Raw genomic sequence first — 13182 nt, 5'->3', positions numbered from 1 at the left:
GACGGTCCGTCGTGGGATCCGTCGTCTCAGCCAGTTTTTCCAGAAATAAAATCTGCTGCTCAAAACGACTAAACAGGTCGTTACAAATTAATATGATGAAAAAAAACTCCTTATTGAAAATAGACAAAAGAGTTATGTTCTTCCTACTTACTGATGATAGTGAAGAATTAACTTGATCAGAAGGACTCAAACTGTGATTAAAACATTCCAACTTAAGAAGACAGATCAGTTTAGAGTTAACAAATTACATAAATCCCACGCACACAGCAGGTTCACAAATCAGTAAGCTAAGAAAAAAAAAAGAGAAGTCAAACAAGAATTAGAGAGGTAGATTTTAGGGAGCAAAATTACCTTTGCGGATTCACATTACTATCAATTAGGCAAAGTGATAACAAAAATCATCAATAGAAATCGATAAGCATTTCAAAACTTGAAACAAAGAAAAACAGTACAGGTAATGAGAGTAACAACAATAGGTTAATATAAATTTGAAAGCAAGGATAAATAAACCATCAAGGCTACATGTTAACATTACTAAAGTTTACTTGTAGCTAGCTGGACAACCAGTCCGATAGTAATTTATCAAACACAATAGTAGGTTCTTCTCTCTTGTGGAAATTGTTCCTATAGTTACTCAATTAGCTTTCAAACTTGTGGTTTATTGTGTGGTTCTGATGAAGAACTCAGACATTCATTATGTCAATTTGACAGTACAATCACTACTGATTTACTTAAGAAGATACAATAGAATACTAAATTAAATTTTCAACGAGTAAGAACTATTTCACATTGCAGATTCGAGAACAACAAAGCTCTAGTCAAGCCTCACTTTGTGATAATCGAGGAGAAAAAATACTCATATCGGGAGCGTCATCAACAAAAGCTGTATATTTTTGTTTTCAGCTAAGTTTCCCCTTCTAATGTGAAATAACATGTATATTTTTAGATAGATTTCAAAGTTTTGGACTTACATGGACAATTCGAGAGTGCTCATCAACAAAAAACTTTTCATCATGACCATGCGTATGGACGTTCAAATGTAACTCGCTTAGTGTTGGATCTCGATCCTTTTCAATAGCCTATATAAAAGAAAACCCCTTTTTAGATATAATAATATTTATTGTGTAATGTGTGTTTAGATACAAGTGTATATATCAGACAACCTAAAGATAGTACTCCTATAATTTAAAAAATATATACTTACAAATTTCTTACGATATTCTCAAAATGAGAGAGAGCCACCCGTATGAGTCCCATAAGCAACTTCACGGCCACCAACACAATGATGCACTTGAAATAATAATTTCTCTTTATACACCTAAATGCACCAGCTTCAATGTGAACTGAAAAAGGGGGAAGAGGGTCATAAAAGAGACAAATATAAAGAGAATAATACATAGTTGAGGAAATCAAGGAGAATGACAATGAATAAAAGAACACATTGATCTTTAATGGATATTATAGAAATGCCACAAAATTGTACAGAGCAAACGTACATATCCTTTTGAACTACTCTAATTGCTTCAGTTGATTTAAAACTACCCTATTTATAAGTTCCACCTGGAAAAAAAAAAAAGCAAGCAAATCACACTAAGTATTTTGCAAATATTTTTACCACTTGCTAAAAACTTAAAATAGGTTAATATTGCAGTGATACAACTTCTTGAGGAAAATTTAAAGCCACAGATAAGACATATTTTGATTGCTTACTATCTCTCACAAACGTCAAGAGGTGGCATCTGACTTGAGTTTAAGAAATTCAAGTTAAGCTAACATAGATTACTTGTTTTGGACCAATTTCTTTAATATATCTTTCAAGAAACAGATAAAATTCAATTACATAAGAATTGTTGTCATTCTATTACTTTCAGCTTTTAGTGTTTCAATAAAAAAAATATGATAAGAATGTTTTAATTAGAAAATATTGAAGGAAAGGGTTTCTTCACCTAAAATCTTGATAAGAGCTCCTATGACGAAATTGTTGTTGTGTTCTCCTTAGCTTTTGTTCTTATGTGAAATTAGATTGTGTTTTGTTTACTTAATTAAATTTCTCCGCTTCCTTGAAATGTTTCAACTGTGAAATTAAATGTAGATGTATATTCTTAACTCTGAACAGGCCAAATATTGTGTAACTAACTCCTAGATCTAGATATACAGGTCATGGTAAAAGAGAGCACTTGTTGATGTCGGATGAGGACTTTATGAGGCAGTGAGACTTCAGGTCCTGGAGAACAGCATCACAACTAGTGTTGATCCTCTTTCATAGCATTTAAGGAAAGCGAGTTTTCGCTACTTCTTGTGCTACCCTTCCTGTACAATCTTTCAAGCTTTTGAGGTTCCTAATAAATGTAGTTTCTGAATTTTCAGTTTTAGTTAAATAAGGTTTTGAGTATTCGGTGCTATTGTTTATACTGTCTTTACAATTTTTATATAATTTTTTAGGCGATTGATTTATAAAATATTTTTGTTTAATTCAAAAATTTGTGATAATCTTGTGAAACTCCATTCAAGTATGTTGCTTTGTTATCCTAATTACTAGTATGTATGAATGATAAAATACCACCAATGGTTTACACTTTTAGTTACTTTCTTATTTGATATCAAAATCTTTTATGTCTTAGTAAGAACTGAAAATTTATGGATGAAGCATCAGTTTCCTTTTAGACTTAAACTGAAAATCTTTTACAAGATTTGATAATGGGAAAAGTAAGAATAATTTCATCGAAAAGAAGGAGAAATAGAACACTTACCGAATGTCTATGTCTTTCTTCAAGTTTTACGTACCAGATGGTATACCTTCAAAAGAAAGGCAAATCAAAGGAAAATTTATGAGATGAAGTCGTGAAAAGGAAAACAACAACCTAAAATGAAGATTAGTTCACCAAATCGATCGAGCTTGAGTTCCCCAAATGTTTTTTATTTACTCGTAGATGAAGGAGACGGAATCAATAGTTTGAGAACCACATCTTGGCCGAAATATTTTGGAACACAAAAGTAGTAGTTTGCTAGAACATCTTCACCTGAGACAGAAGCTTGAAAAGAGTTGGTGTTTTTAAGAAAATCCTATTTTCTAGGGAGATGTTTGTTAAGAGGAGAAAATTTAAAGAAAGGTATTCTTTTAAGTCTTGAATCAACTATTGGTTACAAAGTTGACCAAAAATACGTCAAAACACTTAAATAGTTGATTAAGTTAATTGGGGACTCAATTAATATTTTCAAAACTTATAATTTTTTTAAAAATACAAAAAATAACCCACACATCAAATAAAAAAAAACTTTTCACTCCCTCTCTCTCCTCAAACACTTCTCCTCTCTCGGCTGCACAACAAAAAAATTTCAAAATTGAAATTGCTTCGTTCTTTCAACCAGTTTCTTCGACAAATTTCAACTTCTGATGCGTAAGTTTTGAGCTTCCAATTCAAATATTCTAACCAGCCAAGGGAATATCGATTTGCAGGTAAAGCTTTGTTTTTTTGAAAAAAAATAGGATTTTTAATTCATTTATTTTAAAGAAATACTGGAATAAACAAATCGTTGTAGGTGTTTTCCGTTAAAAAATTAAAGCTTTTTCAGCTTAAGTTTTATTTAATGATTTCATTCTTTTTAGTTTATCAAAATGTTATCTTGGGCCTTTTTATTATCACTTTTCTATAATATTTGTTGCTTGTTGTAGTTTTAGCATATGCTTTAATGCAATTTTGGTCAGTTTAGGTTGTTGGTTTAGTCTAGATATTGTTGCAGTTTTGATAAGTTTTGGTTGTTGGTTTAGTGTAAATATTGCTGTAAATTTTTTTCAGTTTTGATAACTGATATAGTGCAGTTTTTGCTGCTAATTTGTGCATTTTCTTGGTGTTGTATTGATGCAGTTTTGCTGCTAGTTTGTGCATTTTTGTATCTATTTTTTAAGTTATATTTCCTCAAAAATGACTACTTTTTAAGTCATTCTTAGGTTGAATTTGGAAATATGCATATTTCTGTATCTATTCTTACTTTTTAAGTCATTTTCTCATCAATTTGGCAAAGCTAGATGATCAAATTACAAGTTTTATTGATAGTTTTTTTTTTGTTGTTGATTGTGAGTGACTTCCCCTTTTTTATTTATTTCATTGGTTGAGTTTGTACAAGTATGATGTATAGGTATAGCATAATACCATTTATTGTACATCATAATATAGATAACTATGGATTCGGGACCATTTCAGCTTTTAGAATGAATCCTTGATCACAAATCTGAGTTGTTTTGGACTAGATACTTGTGACTTCAAAAACAAATAGTTGTTAAGGCTTTAAAAATTGTTGTGAATTGAAATATGAGTAGCTTTTGAATGATGCACTAATTGATTGAATCTTTTTTCAATTTTTTTATTTGTAGATAAAATGGCTTCCAAAAGAAAAACAAGTGAATCACTCTCTTATAAATCATTTACTATTGATTTACTTACATCCAACAAATGACCAATTTGTTGCAACTAATAGGTAATTTGTTGGACAGAAACTTAATCATTTGCTACTGATTTGCTTACGTCCAACAAATGACCTATTTGTTGCAACCAACATGTCATTTGTTGAACGAAAACTCAATTAATTGCTACTAATTTACTTACGTTCAACAAATGACCTATTTGTTGCAACAAATAGGTCATTTGTTGGACGAAATCTCAATCGTTTGCTACTATTTTACTTTCTATTATAATTTATATATTATTTTTAATATAAACTACTTTTATTTATAGGTTGTACATCTCTGGCTAATCCCCACAGAGCAAGAGTTACAAATGCCATTTTTTTAACTCTTGGAATCATTGATAAAAAATCAAACCCTACAGTGGATCTGATAAAAAAATAATTGATTGGAGCAACAACCATCAAAAGGGAAGCACTTATTGTTCTTGGTGATGCTGATGATGTTGCAATAAATGTTGATCTTGATGTTGATGTTAATATTGGTTTTGATATTGGTGATATTGGTGCTAAAACTTGTGGTGAGCATGTTGATGATGTTGGTGGTACATATGGTGGATTCACTCCTTCAGTGGACATAACATATCTTTTGCTCTTTCTTTTAGTCATGTTCTGCATGTAAATGTGAAGAATGCAAAAGTAAAGAGGCTCAATTAATATCTACGGTGAATATGTGAAGAAGTCTCTTGATGCTCTTACTAGTGTTGTTAAGGAATTGATATCTAAGAAATGTGTTATTCCATCAAGAAGAATTTCTGAGCCATTCACACCATGAAAAAAATTAAGAGAAGAAAAAAAATCAATTTCCAAGATATTATCAAATATGAAAAAGAGACAACAGATTGAAACTACTCCTCTTCCTTGTAATGTTGAGTCATCTTCAGGAGTCATAGAAGAGCAACACAAGTTGTAGAAGGTATGGGGTGCTAAAGTCATATTTTGTAAGCTGAAGAACCTAATATAAATTGTAATTCATGAAGACTTGTCATATTTAGTTAATTATATTTTGTAATTGCTTATGACAATATTTTATATTTAATAGATGTTCAATTATTCTATCACCAATTAGATTATACTTTTAGAATTTCAAAATGTTAAATTTTATGGGTCATCTATTGCAATAAATAATATAAATTAGATATTTGTTGTAACATATTTCTATATTTGTTGCAACAAATGAATCATTCATTGCAACAGATAAGCATATATGGGTCATCTATTGCAAACAAATAATACATATTAGACATTTGTTGTAACACATGGGTTATCTATCGCAACAAATAATGCAATGAGATTATAACTAAATTTATAATTGATTGGTAATTATCATTAATAACTTTATTTATCACTAATTATGGGTTAATGAAGCATTTCATATCAAAACAATCAATTGATCATTTTATTTAAAACGAATACAGATAGTTGATCATATAATTATTCTACAACACATTGAAAATATAATCGAACTTATTAATTAAAAGGCAATTATAATTAAATAACTTTATTTATCACTAATTATAGGCTCAAGAAATGTATCATATCAAAATAATCAATTGATAATTTTATTTAAGACGAATATTGTTAGTTGATCATGTAATTACTCTACAATAGATAAACATATATGTTTGATTATTTCCAATGAATGGATCATCTATTGCAACAAATAATACATATTAGACATTTGTTATAACAAATTAATATAATTGTTGCAACAGATTATCATCCATTGCAACAGATAAGCATATATGAGTCAACTATTGCAAACAAATAATACAGATTAGCCATTTGTTGTAACATATGGGTTATCTATTGCAACAAATAATGGATTGAGATTATAACTAAACTTATAATTGCAAGGTTATTATAATTAAATAACTTTATTTATCACTAATTATGGTGTAATGAAACATTTATCAAAATAATCAATTGATCACTTTATTAAAGACTAATACAGTTAGTTGATCATGTAATTACTCTACAATACATTGAAAAATGTATTGAAATTATTAATGAAAAGGTAATTATAGTTAAATAACATCACTAATTATGGGGTAATGAAACATTTCATATAAAAAAATTCAATTGATCACTTTATTTAAGACAAATACAGTTAGTTAATCATGTAATTACTCTACAGTACATTGAAAATGTAATTGAACTTATTAATTAAAAGGTAATTATAATTAAATAACTTTATTTATTACTAATTATGGGCTAATGAAGCATTTCATATCAAAATAATCAATTGATCACTTTATTTAAGACGAACACAGTTAGTTGATCATGTAATTACTCTACAATACATTGAAAATATAATTGAACTTATTAATTATAAGGTAATTATAATTAAATAAATTTATTTATCACTAATTATGAATTAATGAGGCATTTTATATCAAACTAATCAATTGATCACTTTATTTAAGACAAATATAATTAGTTGATCATGTAGTTACTCCACAATACATTGAAAATGTAATTGAACTTATTAACTAAAAGGTAATTATAATTAAATAACTTAATTTCTTACTAATTATGGATTAATGAAGCATTTTATATCAAAATAATCAATTGATCACTTTATTTAAGACAAATATTGTTAGTTGATCACGTAATTACTCCACAATACATTGAAAATGTAATTGAACTTATTAACTAAAAGGTAATTATAATTAAATAACTTTATTTATCACTAATTATGGGCTAATGGAGTATTTCATATCAAAATAATCAATTGATTACTTTATTTAAGACAAACACAATTAGTTGATCATGTGTAATTACTCTACAATACATTGAAAATGTAGTTGAAATTATTAATTAAAAGGTAATTATAATTAAATAACTTTATTTATCACTAATTATGGATTAATGAAATATTTTATATCAAATACATAGAATCGATTGAAAATTATCAAATACATATTCTCACTTGCTGCAATTATGCTCATATGTTGCAACAGATCAGCATATATGCTTGATTATTTTCAATGGATGGGTCATCTATTGCAATAAAAAATACATATTAGATATTTGTTGTAACATATTCCTATAATTGTTGCAACAAATGATCATATTTATTTGATTATTTTACAACAGATGGATAATCTATTGTAACAAATAATGCAATGCAATAGATAATGCATGTAATGAAAAATATGCAAAGTTTGTTGCAACGGATGAGCATAATTAATCAAAATGAGTTAAAATTGTCACATTCATAACCAAGTACAAAATAGGCATTTCAATATTATAATAATTATGGAGCATTTCGATCTAGGCATGTTGTTCTCTTGTGTCCAATATTTTTACATATTGAACAATTATTTTTTCTTGTTGGAAATGATTCTCCGACTCCACGTCTCCTCTTCGTTCCCCTTCTTTCCGATTTGCTTGGGTCAACCACCACTTGAACTCTGAATGTGCGCATTTAAAACTATACACACTACTCGAATTAATCATCTTTACAAGTCTAAAATCTTTTTTCAAGCAAGCTATATGCAATGAAATGACTAGTTCTTCTTTGTTTTTGAATGTCATTCCTATGTACAAACCTGTCTCATCTTCTTGAAGATTGTTCAACTGTTTAGTTGAGAACTGCCCCCTATATCAACAATGGGTTTAGGTATTTCGTCCTCCTCCACATCATGTCAAATTAATGTCATCATCTGGAATATTCATGTTCATCTCATTCAATTCATCATGAAACATATTTTATTGGTCTTGTTCTATATTTTCATTCTCAATCGATTTTTCAACAACGTACACCCTTAAAACGGACCTAGTTGCATCACTCAGATAAGCACGCAAATGAATTTGATTGCTAATCTTAAAAGGTAGGACCCTTTGATTTTCAAAAGACTTGTACATGTAACCGATAACAAGGTCATTTGATTGACAATTTAGTCCACAATAACTAATGATTATCGAGTTCATAAAATCATTGTGCAAAATATCCCTTTTGGACGGTCATCAATACTGGCTCTGACATGTCACCATCTTTTCAAAGACAAATAAATCGATTATTTTTCTCAATCCATTAACCATAACAATCAACAACTATTGTTATTAATTCTTCCATTAATGGTACCTAAAAGAATTTATTAAAAATATTTAGTAATGATTGTATTGTAAAGTTGAGTGGCTATATATAGTTAAAAATCGTATGCACAATAACTGTCCCAACAAGTCAATCATCTATTGCAACAAGTAAGTCATCTGGTATAGCAGATTATTAAATTATTGCAAGTGATGATTCACTTATTGGATAGATGTCAAGAACCAAAAGTTTATCCAACGTGTAAGTCGATTGTTGTAAAAGATGAGTCGTCTGTTAAAACAAGTAATTGATCTGTTGTAATATATGACTAACCTGCTTGGACAAATTTCTGATTTTGTCCTAGTTTGGCCTGGTACTGTAATATGTATTCAACGAGTAAGCTATCTGTTGCAACAAATAAGTCATCTGATGCAGCAGATGACTCATATGTTGCAATAAATGATCATATGTTGCAATAAATGACTGATTTGCTGTAACGGGTAAGCCCTTTGTTGCAACAGATGAGTCATCTGGTGCAGCAGATGACTCATTGATTGCAATAAATGACTTATCTGTTGGGACAAGCTTCTGATTTGTCCCATCTTGACATGGCATGGTAATATGTATCCAACAAGTAATCTATTTGTTGCAACAGATGACTTACCTGATGGATACAAGACTGTAAATTTTTGAAGAAACACTCAAACTACCAAAACAAAAAATTAGAGTAAAAATCATTAATTTACTAACCAAAATCACATATGATGTAATACCCAATGATACATGAATGAAAATTGGTCTAAAAGAAGTACAATTGAATATCAACCGAAGAAAAAAAATGATGAACAACGAGAAGAAGATGGAGAAGAACAATGAAGAAGAAGAACAACAACAGTGGTCCCTAACAATGGAAGAATAAGCAAGAGAGGAAAAGGGGAAAGGGAGTCGTTGGTATCCTTCCCCCTCCCCCTCAATTTCTTATTATTTAGAGTTTTTAAATAAGATGGACTAAAGTGTAAAATAAAAAATTTAGGGGATGAACAATTCATCCCCTTTCTTAATTTAAAAATGGCATAATACATATATTGGACCCTAAATTTGGCTTCAAATTTTAACTTTGATCTCCAACTTTCATAATGCACAAACAGACACTTTAACTATCCAACTTTTAAATAAATAAACACATGAGTCCTACATGGAAGAATACACGTAGGATACCACGTAAGACAAAAAATAACATGTAGGACGACATGTAGGACGTGTGTGTCTATTTGTTCAACTTTATACAAGTTTAAGTGTCTATTTGTGCACATCCAAAGTTGAAGGACATATATATGATTTGAAGCCAAGTTAAAGGGCACATTTATGTATTATGCCTTTAAAAATTGTCACCCCTACTCAATACTTAAGACTTGATTCACCAATCCCTCATTTGAAACTTTTTATAACCCTTAATTCATTGTCCCTGGAAAGAGATGGTGTTCTTTTTTTGTTTTATGTGGACTCACTCTGAGCCTAAAAAAATAATAAAATTTACCCCTAATAAAAATATAGTGTTAAAAATTTTTTTGCAACAGCCTAATTGACGGATTATAATATCCGTCACTACAAAAAAAAATATTTAGATTAAATTCCAGTAACAGATTTTTCCGTTGCTATATTATTTAAATTTCATAAAAATATATTTATAATTCTAGCAACGCTTTTCATCACGAATTCCGTCGCTGAATATTAATTAAATTTGTCACTCCTACTTTGTTGCAAAATTGTAGCAAAAATTAGGGCGCCAAAATTTTGCGCTAATTTTTAGCGACTAAAAAAATATTCTTTCGTCAATCCGTCGCTATATCATACCTCAAAAAAATATTTACCAATTTTTCTGACAAAATAGATATTCCATTGCGAATCCGTCGTTATTTAGCGACGGAATATAATTTATCGCTAATATCCGTCGCTAAACACAGTTTTTTTAGTAGTGATAGTTGTTGATGGAAGTAACCTAAGAGGACCATATAATGGAACATTTGTGGCTGCAAGTACAACGGGCGGAGCAGGTATGTTTCATTGACTTTTTGAATGTACATTTTTGACTTTATGTTAATTTGTATGTAAATAAATATCTAGACACATTTTCTCACTTGCCTATGGTATCATTGATTCGGAAAATGATGCAGCTTGGTCTTGAATTTTTATACAACTAAGGGAGGCTTATTGTGAAAGGATTAATATGTGTGTAGTTTCCGATAGAAATAAAGTATTATAAAGGCAGTTACACAAGTGTTTAAACACTACAACAAATATGATATATAGCTACAAAATTATTAGCTACCACTTCATATTTGTCACTAATTGTTCGCTTTTAGTTACAAAATTTACTTTTCGTGCTTAAATATGAGACACGCACTTTTAGTGACGAAACATAAAAATTCATAGTAAAGTTTTGTCCACTAATGTTTCCCATCAAAAAATTAATTGGCGTCATTTGTTATGTAGTGTTAGTCACAAATTTAAAGTTATCAGTGACACATTATTTCGTCTCTAATAATGTACTAATCAGGACAAATTATTTTTTGTTTTAAAATTTATTAATTTTTGGACACAAAAAAAGTTCACCTAAAAAAATATGATGTTACAATATCGACAAATAAGAGTTAATAGTTAATTATTATAAGTTTTAGCTATAAAAGTTTAGATTTAATTATGACATTTATTTTCGTCACTAACAATATAAATAATTGCTGACAAAGATTTTATTGTCTCTAATCAATCTGCGATTTAGTGACAACAAAAAATTGTCACAAAATATTTAAGGTGTTAAATAGCGACGACTTAAAATTTGTAGTGAATAATTCAACTATTTGCTATGAAAAAATTTATAGCTAAATACAATTTTTTATAATTATAAGTGACAATTTACAAAAGGAATAATACAAGTCCTTATAAGACATAGACAGAATCCATTCGTTAATTTTCGAGGGAAAATATTAAAACCAACGATTTCAAACGATTTTGTAAAAATGAAATAGTTCAATACATTAATTTTCATAAATTACGCAATTATAAAATGCATCATTTGAAAAATATAATCCATGTTATAAGTACTGTGAGTGGCGTAAGATTCTACCACTAGATTGCTAATATTTGTTGGTTTCACAGTTTTATTTTTTATTTGATACACTTTCATTGATAAAGACGACAAAAAATAGTAATTTTTCAAGTCTTTGGTGCTATTTTTTGTGTGTCTATTGATTTGTGATTGGTAAATTGCATAGATTAAGTTGATCTATTTGTTTTTATCTATAAATATGTACATATATAATACTAATTCCACATACGTACGTAGAGCAACTATACAAAGATAACATCAACTTATAAACTTAGACTTTTCAAAGTTGCGAAATATTTCATGAATTTCTATTAACTTTTTCCATCAGCATAAAATTTGAAGTAAAAAACAAAATAAATGAACCAAATAAGATTTTAAATATATTATGATGAAGTATTATAGTTATGGGTATCAATGTTTTTTTCAAAATAATTAATTTACTGATCAAATCGAACCGAGTATTCAATTTTTAAGTAAAATTGAAAGTTTAATTTTATATAAATTTATAATTGTACTAAATAATTTTTAATTTATTAAAATAAAAAAATAAAATGACAGGATCATACTGCATATATTTAAAGATATTTTAAAAATATATACAGTTTAATTAAAATATAATCTACAATTGAATGAATTGTGGATAGTAAATTTCATGCATTTGTGTATGAGTATAAATAATCATATAATATATTATTTCTGTAAAATTTAAATTTAAAAGAAGTGAATGAAGTAAAAAATAAAATAAAAATAAGATACAAGAGAGAGTTGGTTAGATTGTAAGCACTCTTCGCTTCCAACCTCAAAGTTGTGAGTCTGATTCCCCAAGAAAGCATAATGTGCTACAAAAAAAATATTTTTATGACAAATAAATTTGTCACAAATGTTTAAGCATTTAGAGACAATTTTTCTTTTTGTGGTTAAAATAACACTTTTAGCAACGAAGCACTGCATCGTCTTTGTATACATTTAGAGACACACATTTAGTGACGACTGAGTGACGAATTAATTTCTTCATCTCACAAGATTTTTAGTGAAGAAATATGATTTATAAATGACGAAACAATTTATCCCGATAATTGAATTTGTTGCAGTGAAAAGTGTGTCACATTATGCTTGTATGTGGCACTTGTAGGGTAATGTAGATAAGAAATTTAGGAAGGCCTCCAAGGAGCTAAGTCCTGTGTTTTATACAATGGCAAAGACTTGCAATAAAGTTGAGTTTGATAGGTTGATGGGTACTGTAGAAAAAGTTAAAGTAGGTGTTAAAGAGTACTTGGAGTCAGCTGGATATGATAAGTGGCCAAGGTGTCATGCAGAAATTCATCGGGGATGGGCTATGACGTCTAACATTGCAGAGAGTATAAATGTTGCATTAGTGTCTGCAAAAGGTTAGACTGATGTTCGGGAGAAGGAATCATGACAACAAACACGAGGCAGCCTGCACATTTACTTCGTTGATTGAAAAATCTCAGAAGTTATTGATCGAAAAATAAAGCAATGAGCACACGAATGAGGGTATGTTTTATGTATATGTAGTATTAATTAATCAGTTATGCACCAAATCGAATTAATATAT

At 29.0% G+C, this 13182-nt stretch overlaps 1 pseudogene; it reads left to right on the top strand.

Annotated features, from left to right (window-relative positions):
* The first annotated feature begins 12942 nt into the window (after nt 1–12942).
* Nucleotides 12943–13182, top strand: part of LOC107001500 — a 1297-nt pseudogene continuing 1057 nt past the window's right edge.

Source organism: Solanum pennellii, chromosome 1 (assembly GCF_001406875.1).
Source record: "Solanum pennellii chromosome 1, SPENNV200".
NCBI lineage: Eukaryota > Viridiplantae > Streptophyta > Magnoliopsida > Solanales > Solanaceae > Solanum > Solanum pennellii.
Note: the sequence above shows the minus strand (reverse complement) of the source record. Positions and strands in the feature narration are given on the sequence as shown.